The sequence below is a fragment of the Panthera pardus genome, unplaced genomic scaffold, assembly GCF_024362965.1.
Source record: "Panthera pardus isolate Hobbes unplaced genomic scaffold, ASM2436296v1 HiC_scaffold_24, whole genome shotgun sequence".
Taxonomy (NCBI): domain Eukaryota; kingdom Metazoa; phylum Chordata; class Mammalia; order Carnivora; family Felidae; genus Panthera; species Panthera pardus.
Window position 1 is genome coordinate 112,244,511 of NW_026526810.1, and position 21,753 is coordinate 112,266,263.

Below are 21,753 nucleotides of genomic sequence, written 5' to 3' on the forward strand. Positions count from 1 at the left end.
GGGCGCAAGGCGCAGGGCGCGTGGCGAGGCTGCCGAGGGTGCGGTCCTGCCCGACTTCCTCCCAGCTGGGAGCGCTGCGAGTGAAATCCCCGGTGGAAGACGAATGTCGAGGCCCGAGAAAGTGTTTCTCGAGGTCTTTGGTGGGAAAGGGTGATCGTGATCGGGACTGGCCAGCCGGTACCCCGACTGCTCTGACCCCGCTCCAAGCACAGCGCCCCCCACCCAAAACTAGTGCCCGCAAATCCTGAAGTCCTGGGCCCTCCCCCCTGCTTCCCGAGGGGGCTTTCTAGATCCATCTGCACCCATCCTCCAATCCAGGGGGAAAGCGCCCAGAGCCCCGACCTGCGACTCTGTTCCTCTCCCAGACATCACAGTTGTTTAATGGCCAATCAGCCTGTTGCCGCTGTCCCGAGCGCACATTTGCAGGGCGCTTCCTTCCGGGACGTCGCAGGATGGATTGCAAGAGGGCCTGTGGTCCAGTGAGGACCCTGATGCGGGGAAATGTCTTTCTGCCCTTTCGTACTAGACAAGGCACGGGCTGGAGGTGAGCCGCATTGGGTTAGAATCAGCAGGACAGGTGGCCACATGAAGCCAGGGGTGGTCCAGGGCCGTGGCGTCCCATCAGCTAGCTGATGTTGGTGAGCACACAGCAAAAGGGATGTATAGACTGAATAGGACCGGATCTGAGGACTTGTCTTCATCAGCGAATAGGAATAATGAACACATTGAATTCTCCTCACGTGATGAGTGGACACTGTTCTTAGCATTGTTCTAATGCTTCTCATGCGTGTTCTAAACATGCATAATCGAATTTCATGACATTATTCCTGATTTTATAGATGAAGAATCTGAGCCACTAAGAGATGACATCACTTGGCCGAGGTCACACAACTTCTGGGGCCAATGTTCTGTTTTGCCTTTGTGAAGAAGAGGGAACACGCATTGCACTTTTCTGCAGGAAAAACAAGCTGATGTCAGGATTCTTTTAGAAAAGCAACTTTCAGGGCCATTGCTGAGATCACCACCCATTCAGCAAACGTCCCAAACGCTGAATGCACTTCTGTGTCTCAGCCCCATGGCATAACTGGTGTTCATCACGACCGCCTTCGACTACCCAGGAAAGGTTAATTTATATTTTGTAAGCTCTGCTTAATGAGGCAGGGGGAGCGAGTAACGAACGAGCTTTAAAAAGATCTCTATCAGAACCAAATTACGGAAGTTAAGCAGTTAAATGAATTAACCCCTCCACCCGAAAAGCTCGGCTAACCCGGTGACGCTTTCTGGAGGACCCTCAGCTTCAGACGTTGTCCCTTCTGGGCGGACTCTGCTCACGGGCCACCGGTGTTGCCACTTCATCTGCACGTCAGGAATGAGCAGTGTCTCACCATTCTCTCCCTGGCAAGTACTCCCAGGAGATGGCGGGGATCACGCGGTCAAGTTCTCTTTCTTCCCCTGGCCTCGGTCTGAAATTCCCCAAACGTTTGGGGCCCTGCAATGCTGGGCAGCAGGCAGTTTCCCCAGCAGTTGCCCTGGCATCTTGCCCCCTTCGCACAAAGCAATCACTGTTGCAGAAAATGAGGGTCCTGTGACCGTTTGGCACCAACCCCCGCCTGGCATTCGCGTGGGAGAAGGAAATGTCTGTCTCTCTGACAATAGATTCTGATCACAACCCGGGCCCCTTTCAGAGAAACAGCTTCCCATAGAATGACTGCCTAGAGGTAAGAACGGAGGGAGGGAACACAAGTGGTTTCTTGCAGGAAGCTTGTTAATGTCACTGAGAAATCACTCGGTCTAGGAAGGCCTCAGACAGCTTTCCACAGCCCACCCTCATTGGCAGTAGCTTGCCTCTCTCCACTTTACCTGGGTCCTCTCTCTGAATTGGTTCCAAACAGTGGCGTATCTGGTCCCTGGCCACTGTCACATCTGTGGCACCCTGCAGTTAGTGGTCTAGAATTCCAGCCTTACCTCTAAATGCAGGTGTAATGACCCTTTCTTACAGATAACATTTCCCTGGGTTACTTAACTAAGAAATTAACGAGGGTGTAACACCGTGAACTAAACTACAGACTTTATTTGGATTCCCCCCTGTTTTCCACTAATGTCCCTTTTCTGTTTCAGGATACCATACCGCACCATGTCTCCTGTGATCGGTGAAGCTTTCTCTGTTGTTCCTTATTTTCCACGACCTTGACATTTTTAGGTATTTTATTGAATGTCCTCCGATTTAGGCTTCTCTGAAGTTTTCTCATGATTAGACCCGAGTTATGGATTTTCTGGAGGTATACCACAGAGGCAAAGTGCCCTTGCTTTCCACCCTATATCAGGAAGTATGTGATATCAACATGACTAATCAATGGTGAGGTTAACCTTGATCACATGGGTGGATGGCTTTGCCAGTTTTCTCCACTGTAAAGTTACTGTTTTTCCCCTTTCTAGATGCTACGGATTGGAAGTGAATCACTAAGTCCAGCTTATACTCAGAGGGAGGGAACTGAAACCCCACTCCCTGGAGGGGGGGAGAATCTACATCTATAATTTGGAATTCCTCTATAAAGATTTGTCTCTTCCCGGTAATTTACTTATTTATTAAATTATTTGTTTATATCAGGATGGATTCAGGGGACATCGATTTTATCATTTGAGTTATAATCCAGTACCTTTTCAAATTGTTGCTCAAATTGTTCTAGCTCTGGTCATTAGGATCTCTTTCGGGTTGGTTCCTGTGTCTTTTTGACATGCTTCCATTTGGTTTCCCATTACCTTACCTTCTGACACTATACAACGCTTCAGGCTCTTTTCCCTGCGTTAAAATCAGCTCTTTCTCTCCAGGGAGCCCTGATTCCTTTATTGGGAAGATGGTATTTGGAAACCAAGTTCTGAGCGCTGGGTATGTTCTTTGCTACTGGGTCATTGCTTTAGGAAGCATATGAATGTAGAGTAGCTGATGTATAGGCACATATCGACATTTCTACACCTGTCTCTCTATATATGTAAATAAAAAACGAGTTCACGCCGATACCTCCAACTTGAATCCAGCACCACTGGGTTTGTCCTGGCTCCTGCCTTTCCTCACTGTCCCTTCTTACTCTGACAATGCCAAATGGGCTCCCATTGTCTACAACTCCTACACTTATTTGTTCCCCTTACTGTACATGTAGTTTCAGAATCACTAATCCATATCCCTGCGAAAACAATTTCTAATGAGAATACAGTGTTTTTCGTAAAGTTCTTTTTGTCTTTAGCCTTACAGGTCTCTGTCAAAATGCTATTTTCCAAAACAAAAAGCTGACTTAGGTCAGCGTTTTTTCCCCCTTGTTGATGGGTGCATCTTAATATTTTCAAAGCATTTCCGTATGAAGCTTCACCTTTGATCATATCGCTATCGTTGTGCAAAGGAAGAAGAAACCATGTCGTGTGAGGAGGAATTGATTGCTTCGTGATCAGTTGGATCCATGATTAGTTACACCTTGGGACTTTGGGCTTTGCTAGACCTCGCTACCTTTCGTGAGGCTGCTGTTTGCTTGGTGGGTCTGGGCTGCAGAGACAGCTGTGACATATGATGTCTGGTCAAAGAAGGTGAAATATGGCTGAGCAGCTTGTCTCTTCCTTGGGCGGGCAGAATTGTCAGATGTCAGGGGAAGGAGGCTTAGTGATCTTGTGACTCAACCTATTTTCCTTATAGATGCGGAAACTGAGGCCTAGAGAGACAATGTGACTTGTCCAAGATGAGCTAGCTGGTTGGAGCCATAAAGGGGGACAGGATCCAGGACTCTGCATTCCCATGTCTGTGCTCCTCGCCACTCCATGTGGGCTGCAGGGCCAGAGGTCACGGGTCTGCAGAAAAAAAGCCCCTTTGAAATTGTTCAGACAGGCGGGAGAATTCACCACCTTTTCCTGAATAGAGAGGTAGATCCAGGACCGTCTCCTCATAACCTGTGCATTCTGAAATGGGGGAGAGAGTAGATTAAGAAATGATTGATGGGTCTGCAAAGTTGGTCCCTGCATATCACCGAGCAGTGACTTCACTCAAAAGTGGCAACTTGAGGGATCGTGTGAATCCCAGAGCTACCATTTTTTTAATCAGCGTCATGTTCTCTCTTAACTGTCATCCCCACTAGTACCTAAAAGACTGAGGAGGGTAGTGTCTGTCTTGCCCAGGTCATGGGATTATTTTAAGGCTCCCCACATAACTATAACAAATGAATCAAACCCATTTTTCCTTTTTCTTTACTAACTGCTGGTTTTCTTTAAAAAAAAAATGTTTATTTTTGGGGAGACCGAGAGTGCAAGTGTGCACGTGAGCAGGGGAGAGGCAGACAGAAAGAGAGAGAGAATGCGAAGCAGGCTCTGAGCTGATAGCACAGAGCCTGACATCGGGCTCAAACTCACAAAGCATGAGATAGTAACCTGAGATCGTGACCTGAACCCAAACCAAGAGTTGGACACTTATCCGACTGAGCCACCCAGGCCCCGCTAAGTGCCGATTTTCTGATCTCCAGCATAGTACAATGGAACACAGTAAGGATTCAATAAATATTTATTGGGTGAATGAATTAAGGATCATATGAGATGTTTCAGGTAAAAGTACTGTTTCATCTCTGAAGCCCTGTACAGACATAAGGGATTGTTAATGATGTTAGCATTTGTTAACATTTAAGATGTTAACTCTAGGCTTGGGCAAGTTGCTTAACCTCTCTGGACTTCAGTGGCCCACTTTGCTGTATAAGATGCTCTAGGCTCATCGTGTCTTTTGAATTAAACTAGATGATCTCTAAGGTCCCTTTCAGATCTGTAATTCTGTAATTTTGGTGTTCACTGTCATTATAAAGAGTACCGTGAGAATTTCCAGATAGATTTAGGATATTAAGCGTATCATAAACCATCATGGGCTAGAATAAGGATGAGAAGTTGATTTCTTTTTCTATGTGAATTCTAGTTGATTGGTTGTGGCTGCTTGGAATGCGGTGCTGAGAAGGCCTCTAGGTATAGAGTTATAATGATTGATTAGTGATGTCTGTCATGGGCACAGGATACAAAGCGTTAGCAATCATACCAAATATCTACCATCTCCAACCTAGATGCTCAAAATGGCAGCTGCCCTAGAATTTCTGAGAGCAATGTTATTCTTGATTTTGCATGATAATGTAGAGACCCCTCTGGTGAGGCCAGAGTTTCTTGGAGGTAAACCAAGAGCTCTATAGACTTGTCGTAAATCACTTCTCCCTTTCACTGCTTCTATTTTTTATTTATCAGGCCCGTGAAGCAAATTAACCTGATTGATAAATTGATTGTTGAGAAGTGAAATCTAGACTCAGAATCTTTCTACCACCCTGAGACTCATAGATGTATGGGCCTCTGTTCTCGAGGAAATTGAGAACGTAGACTAACATAAAAATGCTACACGTAAACACGACCCCATTCCTCCAATAAATACGTGTCGAGCACCTACAGTGTTCAGACAAATGCATGAAACTGAAAACATAGCTAATCTTTCCAGAAATACAGCCTTTCCTCCTTTTAGTTTCCAAAAGAGTGGTGGCCAAACCACTGACTGGTCATTAGGTGTGGGCCCGTGAACTTTCTGAATGTAACCCGTGTTTCCCTCATTCTACCTAGCGATAAGGAAATGATTAAGTTTTGGGTCTAACTTCCAGGATTCCTGAAGAAAATATACCCATGGGGCTTTTTGAGTCTCTCATTGCACACAGGGGACACTAACCAGTCCAGAAGAGACCTTCCCAGCCCTCAGGTGCCAGCCTGCTGCTCCATATGCTTTTGAAACCCAAGGATGTTGTGAGCATGAGGACATTCCCATCCTTCCCTGGACCTAGAAGTGTGGAGAGGCCTCTGCATCTTGGTTTGGGGGTCATGTGTATTGATTCCCACCTGTCATCACTTCATGGCCCTCCAGAAATGTGTCTCAGCTGAGGAGTGATGTGGCAAGTCTGTCTCCTCTTCTCCCTCCAGGGTGGTCTGCCTTTGCCATAGCAACCTTGGCTTCTGGTTACCCTCCCTCAGGACTGGTCTTTCTCCACTGTCCAGGCAGTTCCTGAAAAGGCTGCACTAACTGAGTGAGCGATTACTTCAGGACTTGAAATAGCTTTTTTTCCTGTCCCAGATATGACACAGTCACTTCCCCAATAGAGCCATCACTCCAAGAGGAACAGGACGTCCTTGTAACGAAGCCAAGGGGGTCACATGATCAGACAGCCAGGGGCCTCCTGAGACCTTGTTTCCCCTTAAGCTGTTGGCCAGGACTTGTCTACAAAAGCCTATCTATGACAGACCCTGGCAAGCCATCCCGGACCTGCCCTCTTTTAGGGTTTCACTCCAGAACAGTTTCTCCAGGGAATAAATGTTAGTGAATGAATAACTAGGAGGGCGATGGTGAGAATTTCTGTGGAGCATCTTTGGTGGCCACATGCATGCACGTGCTTCTGCAGTAGAAGAATCGAGGAATCCCCATGGCCTGTTACCCTCGTCCCCGGCAGCACCCCTCAAAGAAGCCATAAAGTTTACACAGGCAGCCCATCTTGCCGATTGGGGAATTCTTGACCTCGTCTGGAGCCAGCTGAGTAGAGAGTGCGAAGCAGGGGGAGGAAAGGTTTTCCTTAGAATTCAGGGTCAGGGAGGAGAGAAAGGGCATTTACGAAGGATGAAGCCCAGCCCAACCCAGCCCCAGACTCCCAGACCTCGCAGACATGGTCAAGTTTTATTGGGAAGTTACCAGGCACTCCAGGGGGAAAATATGATTTAGGCAGCCATGCAGGAGCAGGGGTGAGAGAGCTGAGAAAGGTCTTCAAGAGGCCCAAAGAAGGGGAAAATTAGCTGAGTCAGAAGCCAGCAAGAGGAAACCGAACCAGAGGAACTTGGCGAGTAGAGCCAGAGGCAGCCTCACACTGGGAAAGGGAGGTGGGGTTCCCCCTCCACTTTTTTTTTTTTTTTAACTCTTGACTCTCTGATGCCATAAAAACTGTAGGAGACACACAGTGGTCTTACGTTCGTTTAGCTAAACCTTCCAGTCAACTAACAGTCACCTTTTGGGTGAGTGGGAGAATCCCCACTCACACTAGGAAAAGCCTCCGGAATGCCAGGAACCTGGGCAGATTTTCCAGGGCCATCTGGTTTCGCTGCTCACCCCCTTTCTCTTCTTTCCAAGAGTGAAATAGCAGATAAATCCAAATGCTCCAGGGATTCTGACCTCTGGAAGAACTGAAGCCGGCCATCGGCCAGACGAGGCCGCATCACTTGATACGTGCGTGGGATGTGGGGAAAGCCATCGAGGTTGCATCAGCTGGCGTGCACAGTTGCAGGCAACGGAGATCACCGTAGCTGCTCTGGGCAGGGAGGGATGTAGCTGAGGACACTGGGAAGCTCGCAGAATTGTTAGAAGGGCTGGAGGAGCGGGCTCTAGGCTGAACCTCTACGAACACCTCCCAGAGCCACACTGCAGGATTGGGTTGGTAGGAAGCTGCTGCCCTCCAGCCTGGCAAACCTGTTGGGCCCACAAAATATTTGCTTGCATCCCTCCTGTTCCAAATCGAAGTCCCATGTGTGTGCATCGAAATGGCAAAATGTAAGCCACGTGTCTGTACCCAGCAGCAAGGGAGGCTGAGAAATGCCTATGCACGCACACACACACACACACATGCACACACACACACACATGCACACTCACAGGCAAGCACACGCACAATCAACGTGAATATCCTTAAACATGGAGAGATTATAACAAAGCCTTTCAAAGAGCGAGGAATGGGAGGGATCGGCTGCAAGGGGTCTGCGAGCTGTGGCCTGGGACACTCAGGAAAAGGCAGCGTGAGAAAAGTGCCCCACAGTGTGGGAGAAGTGGGCCTCCCTCTGTAGAATTATACTCAGTTGGTCTTTGGCAAAATGGAGAAGTAAGAAATGCTTGTGTTCTAGATTCTTCACACAGCCAACTGTCCTCACCATCCATTTATTTTTAAGATACTTCCAAAAAGGGATTTGAATCACCAGGGTGTTGCTTTGCACCCTACAATACTAGTCCATGTCGGGCATTATGAAAGACATAAACAGTTAAACACATGGCTTCTGGTCTTGATGGGGGAGCCAGGAAAAATAGACTCACTTCACCCTTATGGAAATAGCCATGTTATGAAAAGCACCAAACGGATGGTGCAGACAATGGCAATGAAGTTGCTCAGAGGAGAGCTGCGGTTTGGGTAGTCAGGATGGCTTTTTGGAGAGTGCACGACCCTAACTTGGCCTTGAAAACCGGGTAGGATTTTAGACAGACAGTCCTGGTGGTGGGGATGAGGTGAACATTGTTCAGAGTGGGTACAAAGTATGTATGTCAACACGATCCGTGGGAGGAATGGTCAGTTATAAGCCTAGAAGCAGTGCAGGGGTGAGTAGAAGAATTGTGGGAGATATAGCAATAGAATCTTGAACTGGGACCCTGCTTTGGAGAATCTCGATTGCCCCATGTATTAGTCAGGATTACTTTTCATTTCCAGTGGTAGAAATCCAATTCAAATTGACTTAAGGTAAGGGGAATTTGTTGTTTCATCCAATTAAAAAGCCCAAGGCATGAGTTTGAGATGTGGCTGGATGTTGTCAGGCCTCAGCTCTGGGTTCATCCGTGTTGGTTTCACTTTCCAGCAGGCCTTCTTCATGTGGTGGCTCCTGGCAACTCCAGGCTTACATCATCTTGGTTCAGCAATCTCTTGCCCAACATTTCTAGCAGAATTCTCAGAATTCTCAGGACTGAGTCTTGTGGATTGGCTCTCCTGGGTCATGAGCAACCACTCCCTACCCCCATCAGAACCATAACTAATACCAGGGGAATACAGGGTCTCTCACTGACCAGTGACCATATGGGAAGGGTGGTCACTGTCACAGATGCTGTTGGTGCCTCATCCTTATTCCTTTGGCCCTTCCCATTTCAGTAGATGTTGGTTCAATTTCCAGCTGACATCTGCTTCTCTTTGCCTGAGGGCTTTCCGTGACCACCAGGGTCCACCTTCACACGTTCAAGACTGGCCAGAAGTGCCAGGGAATTAACACCTCTTAGGAGCAGCCCTCAACCAATGAGTGATGGAGTTGGTATATACACACTCCAGCCCTCTTGTCTCTTGGGTGGGAAAGCCCCGAGGTTCATGTTCTCCGAGGTTCAGAATTCCCCAGTGGGATTAAGTTCCCTTGCCTCCCTCACTTTTTCCTGCTTGCTTGCTGGTGTTTCCTGAGATGGCCTCCTAAGTAAACCACTCACCCTCGAATCTGCTCACCCAGAGTCTGCTTCTTGCAGAAACCCAAGCTAAGAGATTCCCCAATGGAAGAACAGAGTGCCGTTGCCAGAGTAAAGGGGAGTGCATACCGGGTAAGCAGAAACAATGGACGTCAACTTCCCTTGGTCAAAAGATTGGGCCTTTTTTGTTTCCTTCTTATAATTTGACTACTTCCTCTTAGGGATGGGAAGTGACTTCCTTCAGGGAAAGGACGTAGCTTGCTCACTGAGGTGGTCTCAGAATCTGGTGCACAGGAGATGCTAAAAAAATATTTATCGCACTGAATTGGATTTTATAGGCGGTGAAGAACAGGGAAAGAGTTTCCTGAACCCATGGCTGGCAAAACATGCTTCGTTTTTCCACTAAGATTAAATACCATGGAGGCAGTGTGCATTATACATTGGAGAGAGGGATTCCAAGAAGATACATTCAGCAGCAACCATAGCAGTTGGGGCCGGAGGTGGTAAGGTGAGAGCCTTTACTCTTAGGCTACAGCTGTGTGCTCACCAACCCCACATTCTCTCCTCCTGGCCACGTATCTAGGCTATATTCCCATTCTCTCTTGCAGTGAGGTGGGGGCCTGAGTGAGCTCTGACCAATGGAATGTGGGACCCTAGGCTTGGCCCCTAAAAGATCTGTGACGAATCCCACTCCCTTTTGTCTCTCACTTGCTAGCGGGATGCTGAGGATGCAGTGGAGGACTCCAAGGCCACAGGAGGTGACAGAGCCACTGGGGTGAAGGGGGCTTGGGTCCCTGGGTTGTTGTGTGGGACAGAGTTCCTCACCCTTGGTTTCTCACTGGTCTGGAGCAAGAGTGAGAAATAAGCTGATACCGCGTGAAGTCACTGAGATGTCAGATTGCTACAGAGTGGCCATTGGCTACCCTATTACAAAACACCTCATCTGAAAACAAAACAAAACAGAAAACAAAACACCTCATTTGAATCTGGGGAGGGAGAGAGAGGAAACCAGCATCACCAGTAAGGGGAGAGTCCTGGCTGTGATTGTCCTCCCATAAGCTGGCAGCAGACAGACATGCCCACAGATGTAGAGGGTTGGAAGAGAGAGAGCTGATCGTCAGGGAGGTTTTGGACCCCTTCTCGGCATGAAGGCTTTGAGGTGACGGGGATATATATCCAAATGGAAGTTCAATGGGAAGTTGAAAAGAGGCGTGAGATTTGGTTAGAACCTGTCCTCACAGAAGTGGTCACTGAGGCCGGAGAGGAGTGATTTACTTGAGGAAGAGCCTGTGAAGGGAGAATAGAAGGGGGTCCAGCACAGAATCTTTGTGGTTTTCCAGAGTCAACAGACGACAGGAGGAAGAGTGTGGCCAGAACGGTAGGAGCTGCCTAGAGAGACACTCAAGGCTAAGGGTGGAGGAAGATACCAGAGGGATTATACTTCATATACTGCAGGGAGCCAGAAAGCGCCTTACTTCTCCACGGACTAAGACGAACTGAGAGGAAAGTCACAGTGTGAGGGTGGAGGCAGGGAGGGGCTGAGAAGAGAAACCAACCATCTCTGAAACCTGGAATCCCTTGGAGTGATTCACACCAGGAGACAGGGAATGGGGAGTTGCTTTTTCATACAGGTGTCTGGGGTAGGAGAGAGAGAAGGACAAAAGATGGGTAGCGTGAGGTTCCTGTGAGCAGAAAGGGGCCAGGACTCGGCTAACTTCGGGTAAAGCTGCTAACGTGACCTCATCTTGTACCCGGAATCTGGTCAGGTCTTGGGAGGCTACATGAGTTATATGCTACGGTTCCTCCAGTCAAATGAGTGTGTAACACAAAGCAAAGCTGTTGCACGGTGCCCTGACCGTGTGGGTTTGGGCACATCTGAAAGGAATAAGCCTCAGTTTCTTCATCCATAAAATGGGCCTTAAATAATTCCTACCCCAAAGGACCATTGGTGCTATCACATTCAGTAACACCCAGTCATGTATGTGAACCACGTGATGCAGAGGAAGAGAGTCAGTAAATGGTAGCTTAGACTCATCTCACAGCCTGACTTTAGGAGGGTTGGAAATAATAATATCATTAACTGACGTTTTGCGTCTAACTTTGCTGTGTGCAAAAGGCGTTCACACATATTGTAGCAAATGATCCTTTGGCTCGGGGATTGTATTCCTTATTTAAAATTGCACAGTAGTAGAGGGGTGCCTGGGTGGCTCAGTTGGCTAAGCATCTGACTCTTTTTTTTTAAATTTTTTTTTTTTCAACGTTTTTTTTATTTTATTTTTGGGACAGAGAGAGACAGAGCATGAACGGGGGAGGGGCAGAGAGAGAGGGAGACACAGAATCGGAAACAGGCTCCAGGCTCCGAGCCATCAGCACAGAGCCTGACGCGGGGCTCGAACTCACGGACCGCGAGATCGTGACCTGGCTGAAGTCGGACGCTTAACCGACTGCGCCACCCAGGCGCCCCTAAGCATCTGACTCTTGTTTTCAGCTCAGGTCATGATCTCACGGCTTGTGAGTTCGAGTCCTAGGTCGGGCTCTGAGCTGACAGTATGGAGTCTGCTTGGGATTCTCTCCCTGTCCCTCTCTCTCTCCCCTCCTCTGCTCTCTCCCTCTCTCTCTCTCTCTCTCAAAATAAATAAATATGCTTTAAAAAAATAAGATTCAGTAGTTGAGACACGCTGATTTTACGGAAGAAGAAACCTACATTGGCTTTAATTCACATCTTCTGAGGTTCGATTCAGCAGGAAAGCAGCAGAAAGAACACACGTTCTCCCACAGGCCAAGGTCTAGGCCTGCACTCACTAGTTCTTGTGCGGCCATGATCAGTCCTTGGAGCAATCCTTGTGATGAAGAGAATGGAATGTGCTGGTTGGTTGAGACCCAGGTCACGTGTCCCACCGTGGAGCCTGGAGGAGTTTCCACCTGAAGTGTTGGGACTGGGAGTGTGGGAGCAGGTTCTCCAGGGGGGGAATCAGGGAGCTATTCTCGAAAAAAGCATGAATAGAAGCTAGATGGCAAAACCAGCTGGTGTTCTTGAGGGTCAGTGCCTTTCCAGGAGGGTAAGGGTCTCCGTCTGGTTCTCCAATATGTTTTCCTATTCCTCTAGTACAGGGATGTACTGCTAGTGGGTCTTTGGATCTCAGCTTCTTGGGTAGGAGCTGGAAAATCTCACAGCTACAGCCACCTTGGCACCGGAGAGGTTAAAAGCTCAAGGGTCTGGTATACAGTGAGATGACGTATGGGGCCCGGAGTTGGTAGCAAACATTTTTTTAAAAGTTTATTTATTTATGTTGAGAGAGAGAGAGAGAGAGAGAGAGAGAAAGGGAGCACGTGCACGAGTGGAGAAGAGGCAGAGAGAGAATCCCAGGCAGGCTTTACGCTGTCAGCGTGGAGCCCAACGTGGGGCTCGAACTCACGACCCCGTGAGATCATAACCTGAGCTGAAGTCAGACGTTTAACCAACTGAGCCACCCAGACGCCCTTGTAGCAAATATTTTGAGGCCATTATACGCTCCAGGCTCTGTGCCAAGGGCTTTCCTGGATTATCACATTTCATTATCCTCATGGACACCTCACAGGATAGGCACTGGTACTAATGTCCCCACTGCAGAAGAGAAAACAGGCTCACAGAGATTAAGTAATCTCCCCATTCAAGGACACATGTCAGCAAGTGCCAGATTGAGAACTTGATCTGAATGGTTTGGTTTTTAGACTTCCAAGGACTGATCATCCTGGGGAAACTGAGGCAGCACCTGGGCAATACTGCTGTTGGGGGAGGAGCCTCCTCCCCTCCCTACACATAGGGGATTGCCGTGTTGGTTTAAGGCATCTGGAGACCACCTTTAATAGGAAGCGTTTCAGGACAACCAAGGACTCCTTTTCAGCTGGTGAGGGAAGGGCTTCTGGAAAGTTCATCCGAACTCTACCAAACCCTCTTTCTGTAGAGGAACGGATAACGATCACCCACCTCCTCCTCCCCTCCCCGTCACCTCCCACCTTGCGTTAAGGCACAGCCACTTGTCCTAGAGGGTGTCCTACTCTAGTCTCAGCCTTCTTAACGCTGGGTGTGCTGGTAGTTACCTAGACAGAAGCCTCTCAGCCCCTCACCCTACTTTATATTTCCCATGGCATGTGACGTATATCGTTTTTGTAGTATCTGCTTCTCTTAGTGAAATGGAAGCTCCAGAGGAACAGGATTTTACTTAGATCAGAGTTGCATCCCTAGTGCCTAGAACAGTACTTGGCACACGGTAACTGCTAATAAATATTTATTGAATGCATGCCTGTTTCCCAAGCGCTGCGCTGAGTTCTGCCCGTGCATTATCTCATTGAATCCTCAAAGGTCTATGGTTTGCCCACACTGGGCCCTGGAACCCATTTCAGGAGATAGTGAAGTAGATATGTCTCCCCTACACCCTTTCCTGGCAGCCTCCTAGCAGGACTTAGGTGTGAGAAGCCCTAAGGCCGGACCAACCAGCCTTCACAGGCTGTGAGATTCACAAGGCTGGGGGTTCAGCGTGCTTGCTTGCCGTGACCGGCACCAGCTGATGCCAGCACCTTCACACCTCTCTCGGTGTGTGAGTCTCTAAGGGTACAGGACAATCACAGCTCCCAGAACCTTCTTTCCAGAAAGTAGCAACAAGCCAAAGAGGAGAGAACCATCCACGGATGAGCTGGGGGGACTTCTGTCCCTGCCCCCTGTTGACCCTGGGGAGGATGTACTCAGGACAGTGGGGTTGGGCGACAGCTTGGAGTGGATAAAGGGAAGTTTTTTGGGCTTCTCCTCGTCTCCTCCACTCTTGCGGCTGCCCTCCACTGCCTCGGGTTCAGGGAGAACGAGGGCTCAGGCCTGGCCAGAAGTTGCCCCAAGGACAACTGGAGTGAACTGCCCAGCCCTCGGCTGGTGAGGGGCTCCTTTCCTAGGCTGGGCCTTTCCAGAATATGGGAAATTGTCACACCCCAAGAGCTGATGGCTTACATACTATATAATGTATTTAGAGCTCCTGGGGGCCAACAGCAGCCTAAGGTGGCTCGTAAGATTTCTGGGGTGAATGTTTATGGTTCTGGGAAGGCAACACTGACCTGCCATAAAAAGGACTCCTTTTTCCACTTCCTTCTCAATCATGACTGTGGTAGTGTCCTTTGCTTTGGCCCGATGCTCCCCATTCACTGTTCATTTAAAATAGACTTCCTCTCATGCAGATGCTACTTGCTTTCTGGTTAATTAACAAACGTACAACAGACACTTATTGAAGACTTCTTGGAGGCGATGCTATGCCCACAACAGTGGGTAAGACAGACCAAACCCTGGCCCTCTTGGGGTTTATAGTCCAGGGCAGAGTAGTTTGTTTGGCCTCAGATGTAGGCCTAGTTCTGTGTTCTTTTTTTTTTTTTTTTTTAATTTTTCTCATGTTTATTTTTGAGACAGAGAGAGACAGAGCATGAGCAGAGGAGGGGTAGAGAGAGAGGGAGACACAGAACGTGAAGCAGGCTCCAGGCTCTGAGCTGTCAGCACAGAGCCCGATGCGGGGCTCGAACCCACGAACCGTGAGATCATGACCTGAGCCAAAGTCGGACGCTTAACTGACTGAGCCACCCCGGCGCCCCTAGTTCTGTGTTCTTAGCCCTGGTGTGGCCTGGTATGTGGCAGAAACACATCCATGGCTTATTAGAATTGTGGAAATGTAACTCAGTTCATCCAGAGGACCCACACCCCCCCCCCCCCCATCCACGCCACCTCACACAGCTCCCCTCTCTTCCTATTTAATCCTGGAGGCTGCCTTTTGGTTCCACGAACACCAGTACCTACAAGGGGTTTTTTCTGACTGCTCTGTGGCCAACACCACAGCCAGCAAACCTTCTTAGGGGCCGCCCAGCGTTAGCTGCTCCAGGAGGTGGAAGCTGTCAGGCCTCCAGGAGGACAGCGCTGGCAGGTGACAAAAGAGAGAATCATCAGTCTCAGTAAATGCCTTCAGCTCGCCCTGCAGTGGGGATCATCACGCCGTGGATTTGCTGTGTGGTTTGGACAAGCTTCCTGAGTTTTCTTCTGCCTTTTGTTATGACACCATCAGCCGATCCTCCAGAGTTGCAGGGCAGCGACATCACTCTGTTTATCCTCAGCAGCACGAAACTCTGCGGGTTTGTGGACACAGAAGGCCACCGCCGGTCTGGAGCAGGAGGAGTGAGGCGAGAGGGTGCAGGCCTTTGCCTAAGTGGCAGCTGGATTCCCTTCTTGTCTAAGAGACTGGTCCGAGGTGCCCAGCCTTGGACTGAGCCGTCACGACGACAGCTCACAATGGCTCGGGGCCGGCCGAGAGGCCAACTCCTGGGCGTTCAGCATGGGGAACTCTTTGACATGAATCTGGCCTCCCCCTGCCCTTTCCCAGAGCAGCAGACTGAGAGTTTCCAAGAGGGTTTCCAACCACCATAGCCTTGGGTCACACAGCCGGTGGAAGAGCTGGTCTGGAACTGGGGATGCCTGTCTCTTAGTTCCCTGCTCTTCTGCTCCCTTTTTATACTTGACCCATCAATAGTAATTCAATGCCGTGCAGATAAAGGCCTGTATTTTCATGATCAAAAGTACAAGCAATATATCCCCCATGCCTGTGTCACTTCCCTGGAGGGACGTTACAGCCCCTGTACAAATGTCAATATCACAGAACCTGAATCTGTTTTACTTTAACACCTGATCCAACTCCCACATCTCGGAAATCTTTGGCGGTGGGGGGTGGTGTGTGTGCATCCGTGTGGTTGTGTGTGGGCACGTGCATGCACACTATAAAGAAATTTTTGCGGTAATAGTTTTTGTCGCATCAGAAATCTCAAGTGAATTTCTGGAAGAACTCGTTTCTTCTAGAAGTGACCATCTTTTGGAAGAATCATTTACAGAAGAATCTTCCTTAGATGCTCGGGCATAAGTCATTGCCAGTGGTGGTGAGTGTTCCCAAGTCTTGCTTTTTTGCATGTGCAGGCGATACTTGTTAGAAAGCACCCAAATGTCTATACCAGAAGTTCAATTATAAAGTGGTTATGGGAACTGGGAATATATTTTCTCATTAAAAACAACATTATATATGGCTATGTGGTTTCGTTAATCCTCGAAACTTGTTTAACTTCATATATAGTTGAAATGCTGCCCGTTTGGAATTAATGTAAGTATGAAACACTACTTTTTCACCATCAGTGCTTAAATAGAAAAGCTATAAAACCAAATAAGAATTCCTTTTTAATTATCATGAATGTTGGTGGTAGGGGTGAGTGGTTTTATTAGACGTGGAGACAGATGAAGACTTTGTGAGGGTTCTGGATGGGACCTTTACATATGGGCTTTGGGAGTGATGGTCCTGATTTTTTAATATGGTTAACTTGGCTTTTAGACTTTTTCTTCCTTCTCCAAGATATTGTTAGCCCCACTGCTTAAGTTGATCAGGCACGTTTAGGGCATTTTCCCTCTTGAGAGACTAGAGAGGAGATAGAAGAAAGTGGGCAAATGAACTGCCCGTGTATGTGAGCGGGGACACCCTACAGTGCATGGGTCCCCTGGCACTGATTTTTGGGGGGGAAGGGGAGGAGGAGAGAGCTAATGCACAACCCACTCACATGGCTCAAGCCCAAGGGTCAGTGGTAGCCCAGGGCCTGACCTCTCCCAGTGTCTGATGGGAATGAGTCACCCCAAATCAGCGTGTCAGCACCATTCTGGCAGCTAAATCCCATGCAGTCCTGCTAGCCAGTAGGAGTGATCCTCTTTCCCTGATGTCTTTCTGAAACCTGAACCCAGCCAGAAGCCCAGAACAACTTGATAGACACGAAGTCCAGAGCCCTTTGGGACATCTGGTTACCACCATACATTTGGGGAGTGAGAACAGGACAGGGGAGGGAGTGGATAGAGGGATTGGAGAGCATCCAAAAAAGAAGATATAGGGTCCGGGGCAAGAGAGGGGGACTTGGGAGACTTTGAGTGGGGCATGAGTCTCACTTGTCTAAAGGCAGTACTGTGTGAGAAGCTATCCTGAGATGCGCTCAAATAGGCCTTGAATGGCAAAGGAAGAAAAGGGGAGATATCGACACTTCAAGTCTTCCCAGTAAGAGAAGAAAGGGGATGGTGGGATGAGGTGAAGTCACTTCCCTGCACTGTCCACCAGCGACACTGACCCTACGCCTGGCTTGGTTCACGTGAAAGCAGATAGAACGATGTTTGCCCGGCCTCATGAGTGCTGGTGGGGGAGAAAGCGACCATAAATTCATCGTGCTCACGGTGCTTGCGAATGCTTGGGTTAGAGAAATGAGGTTTGATGAGGATGGCCTGAAGGTCATAAAGTTTGTCGATTCTTTTAGTTCTTAAAATCTATCCAAGAATCACACTAGCTGTGGCTCTGAACCACGTGCTTTTGGTCTCCAGCAGAAATGCTTTTAAAAAATTCAGATTTCTTAAGAGGCTGTCTGCCTACATTGAGGGATGTTTTAAGAGACAAAATTATGGAGCTCTTTGTCCCATTATGGAGCTCCTTATAAGGAATACAACATTCTTTATAAGCAGCTGTGGAAGAAATTTCTCCTAGGTCTTTGTTCTAGGAATAGTTGTTTTTCTCCTAAATACCTGGATTTCATTTTGTGGATGCTAGAGATCATATAACTGACCATGTCTCCTTTTTTATTGCTTATATTAAAATTTCAAGCAATCTTGAGCAAGTGTACAGAACTTCTCCCAACCTACAGAGCTAAAAGCTTGCTGTGAGTATCTCCATCTTTTTTTCTTGTTTCCTTCTTTTCTTTAATTTCCTTACACACCTATTGTTTTGCCTTCATTGTCTTGCATGTATCTTGCGTGTATTCATCTTGAATTATTTTGGGAACAAGATGGTTAAATAAATACAAAGGTGGTGAAGGGGCATTAGATCACGCGAGTCCATTTGCTGACTGTGGTTGGGTGGCTTGAACAACAGGCTATTCATAAGCACAGGAAATTTGCAAGACTGATGTTAGAAACTCTGGAAGTACCTGCACTATTTATAGTTGCATTTTTAAACAAATTCTTGAATCTGCGCGGTGAATATGTGCCATTCTAACTGGAAAGGTAATTATTAAATTCCTTAGTAGTCATTTGGCCATAGCATGGAAGTACCTCTACACTCAGGGGAGCAAGAGACTGGTGATTTCTTTCATCGAAGCAGTACTCTTTTCTTTTTCAGGTTAATTCCATTCAAAGATCAAAGTCCAAATACTTAATCAAAACCACGGATTTTGCAAATCCTCAGCCAATCTTGGACTAGGTGTGCAACCACCAAGTAGTGAGGAGAGCAAAGTGAAATGGGACCAGGCCCTTAAAAAATACGTAGTGTGTTGAACATTTTTTTTCTTAGTTAGCACTCAACACTGAACCTTGTTGCTCTTCAAATTATCTTCCTTCTCCGCTGGGAAGAGAAACAAGCTGAAGCTAAAAATGGTTTGAATGGGGCAAAGAAGGGCATTTATTTTCTAAATATAGATGACCCTTGAACAACATAGGTTGGAACTCTATGCGTTCATGTATATGCATGGCTTTTTTTTTTTTTCCAGATAAATACAGTGCACTACTATAAATGTATTTTCTCTTCCTTATGATTCTCTTAATAATGTTTTCTCTAGCTTACTTTGTTGTAAAGATACAGTATGTAATACGTATAACATACAAAATAATGTGATATTTGACTGTTCATGTTATCAGTAAGGCGTCCGGTCAACAGTAGGCTATTCATAGGTAAGTTTTGGGGAATTCAAGGTTATATGCTGATTTTCAACTGTGTGGGGGGTGGTCACCCCTAACACCCACATTGTTCAATGGGTCTCTCTCAGTCTAAATATCCCTTCTGTTTCTCCTTGTGTTGTCTGGTCACAGGAGGGAATGGTAATGAGCCTACCTGTTCACAGATGGTTCAAGTGCTGGGTACAGCTCAGTATCCTAGAGGTGAGCAGAACAGTCGTGTCATTTATGGAAGTGATTCAGTCTTCGTGGGTTTGCTTCCCCTCCAGGACCAACTGGAAGCCAAATTGGAAAGAAAGAAAAGATTAGGCCTCATTAGTTTGGCCCCTTTTCCATTGGGACTGATTCTGACTCTTACCTGCTTTGAATTGAAGGTGTCAAGGAGATTTTCTGGTACAAATATTAACAGCACAAAAAAATTGGCCCAGAGTATGGAGGGGAGTTTGAAAAGGAGAGAATCAAGTCCCCTGTGTCCTTAAAGAAAAGACTTTGAAAAAAAAAAAATCACAACTTGTAAATTTCAAAAGGCCATTTGTTTCCCGTTTTTTTTTTTCTTTATGAGATAAGGATATAATAAATACTCATTTGTATACATTTGCCTTAAGAAAAGACCCTCTGAAATGGATAGTGGTGGGATTCCAGAAGGTTGTTTTTCTCCTGTTTAGATCTAAGATCAAGTTTCCCCACAACAGATGTGAATGACAATATGGTTGGGTGCCCAGTGGCGGCAGATTCTAGAGTCAGTATGTAAAGAAGAAAGACATGCCCAGTAAAATTATTTTGGAAGATAACTCCCCTATTAAGGTAGGGTATACACGGCTTTGTGCATCACACACTAATTGCTTTGCATTCAGGGGCCAAGATGCATGAAAAGATGCACATATTTACAATCAGAATCCACTTCAGGGGTCGAGTGAGAACCGAAGCCAGTCACTGAGGAAATATCTGCCCTCTTTTTCCTCACCTTGTGGAGCCTATACTCACCGAGCAGAATGGGGCCTGAGGAAACATCTGCACTCTTCTCTCTCTCTCTCTCTCTCTCTCTCTCTCTTCCCACAATGTGGTGTGAGGGCTTATCTTAAACCTGGGGTTGTAAGGCAATCCATTATATTTACCCAGATTGCATCCTGTAGATCAACAAAATCAGCATTATATTTTAAGGTAGACTTATTTAATAAATTAAATGTCATGTATTAAATTCTAATATGAATTTATTGCCACTGCGCCTAGGATTGAGAAAGCCGGAAGGTATGGGGTGGTAGGAATGGGGTGGGTCCGATTACAAAAGCAGGGATTTTTAGGAAGGTGCTGAAGGTTCCTGCCCTCATTTGCTTGGGAGCCCAGCCTAGAAGCTCTGGGATGCTGCAGCAACAGTCTTCTGTGAGGACAACTCTTCAACGTGGGTCACTTTCCTAACTGGGGTCCTGCTCTTGTTGGGTTGGGGCAGAGGGCAGGAGGAGAGATAGGTTGGAGGTATGGAACTGAATCCTTTCTAGGTACCCCTCTGGTTCACTCCCTCATCCCCAAACAGAAACAGGTGTCCACAAGACTGGTAGGTCACCGAGAGATGTCTGGGGGCCCGGGCAGAGGGAACATTCACCGAACACCCAACACATGGTTATGAAGCATCTGTGAGATGTGGGGCGTGTGGGATAAGGATCCAGTCTTCTTGGGGGCAGCCCACACACCTTCCCTCTTCCCTGTTCTGGAAGCAGGAACAAGGTGACAGAGAAGACACAGTCATGGCTGCTCGGTGCCCTCTCAGCCAGTGACTTGTCCAGCCTTGCTGATCGTGTGGAGAGGGTCAGTGGAGTTAAGATGTGGGTTCTGGAGTCAGGCAGACCTGGGTTCAAATCTCACTTCTGGCACTCATAGAGCGCACGATGTTGGACAAGTTATTGGGCCTTTCTGAGCTTCAAGCAAGTTATTGAAATAGTCTGTAAATGGGAATGATATTTATTGAATACCTGCTATGTATGAGGCACCATGGTGCTCTGCCCAGGAACCTTACAGACTGGGAAAGATCCCGATGTTTGTTAAGTACAAACCATGGTAGGTGCTCCAAAGGGGAAAAGAAGAAAAAGAAGAATCCTAGGAGGCTGTGTAGCCGAGGCCCTAATTTGGGTCATTCTGGGGAGAGGGCTTTAAGGGACGGCTCTCTTAAAAACTGCCATTTGAGTTGAGAGCTATAGGATGAGAAGACTGCTAGCCAGAATAGTGAGGGAGAGAATGTTCCAGCAGGGAGCAAAGCGTTTGTTCGCACCTCCAGCTGAGGAGACCGCTCGCTCTCCCCCCAGAGCAGAGGGTACCCTTCTTAGCTGAAAGGAAACTTGCTGAGCCTTTGGGGGGGAAATCCCATCGCTGCCCAGAGCCCCCAGAGAGACGACTCTGTGGCTCTAACCCTCTGGGTCCCTCCCCACAGGATGTATGGGGCTGGTGGTCCTCAGATGGGAGCCCCCAACCTTCCCAGCGACTTTCACCTCCCTGAGAGCCTGTCTCCAGTGAGGCTGGGCTCCCAAGCTGGGCGCCCGCCAGTCAGTCTGGCCAGGGAAGGAACTATTTTGGGAATTTTTATGGTGGAACAATATTTTTTTGGTAAACAAATGGAAAGCTGTTAAGCGGGGACGCTCACCCCCTAGCTCCTGGTTCACCTTTCTCCACGTGGAGGTGTCACAGAGGCAGCACTGTCCAGTGCTGGAGAGTCCAGTGGGGAGAGGGCCCCAGGGTCACCCACCTTCAGCATACACCCCATCGCTTCTCTCAGGATAAATATCTGCGGAAACTG

At 47.7% G+C, this 21,753-nt stretch overlaps 1 long non-coding RNA gene across 1 annotated transcript; it reads left to right on the plus strand.

Moving 5' to 3' along the window:
- The first annotated feature begins 1,415 nt into the window (after nucleotides 1-1,415).
- On the plus strand, nucleotides 1,416-2,574 carry LOC109253858 (uncharacterized). Its single transcript, XR_002074560.2, has 3 exons — nucleotides 1,416-1,718; nucleotides 2,119-2,200; nucleotides 2,437-2,574. It is a non-coding gene; the product is annotated as an uncharacterized LOC109253858 (long non-coding RNA).
- Nucleotides 2,575-21,753: the final 19,179 nt, after the last annotated feature.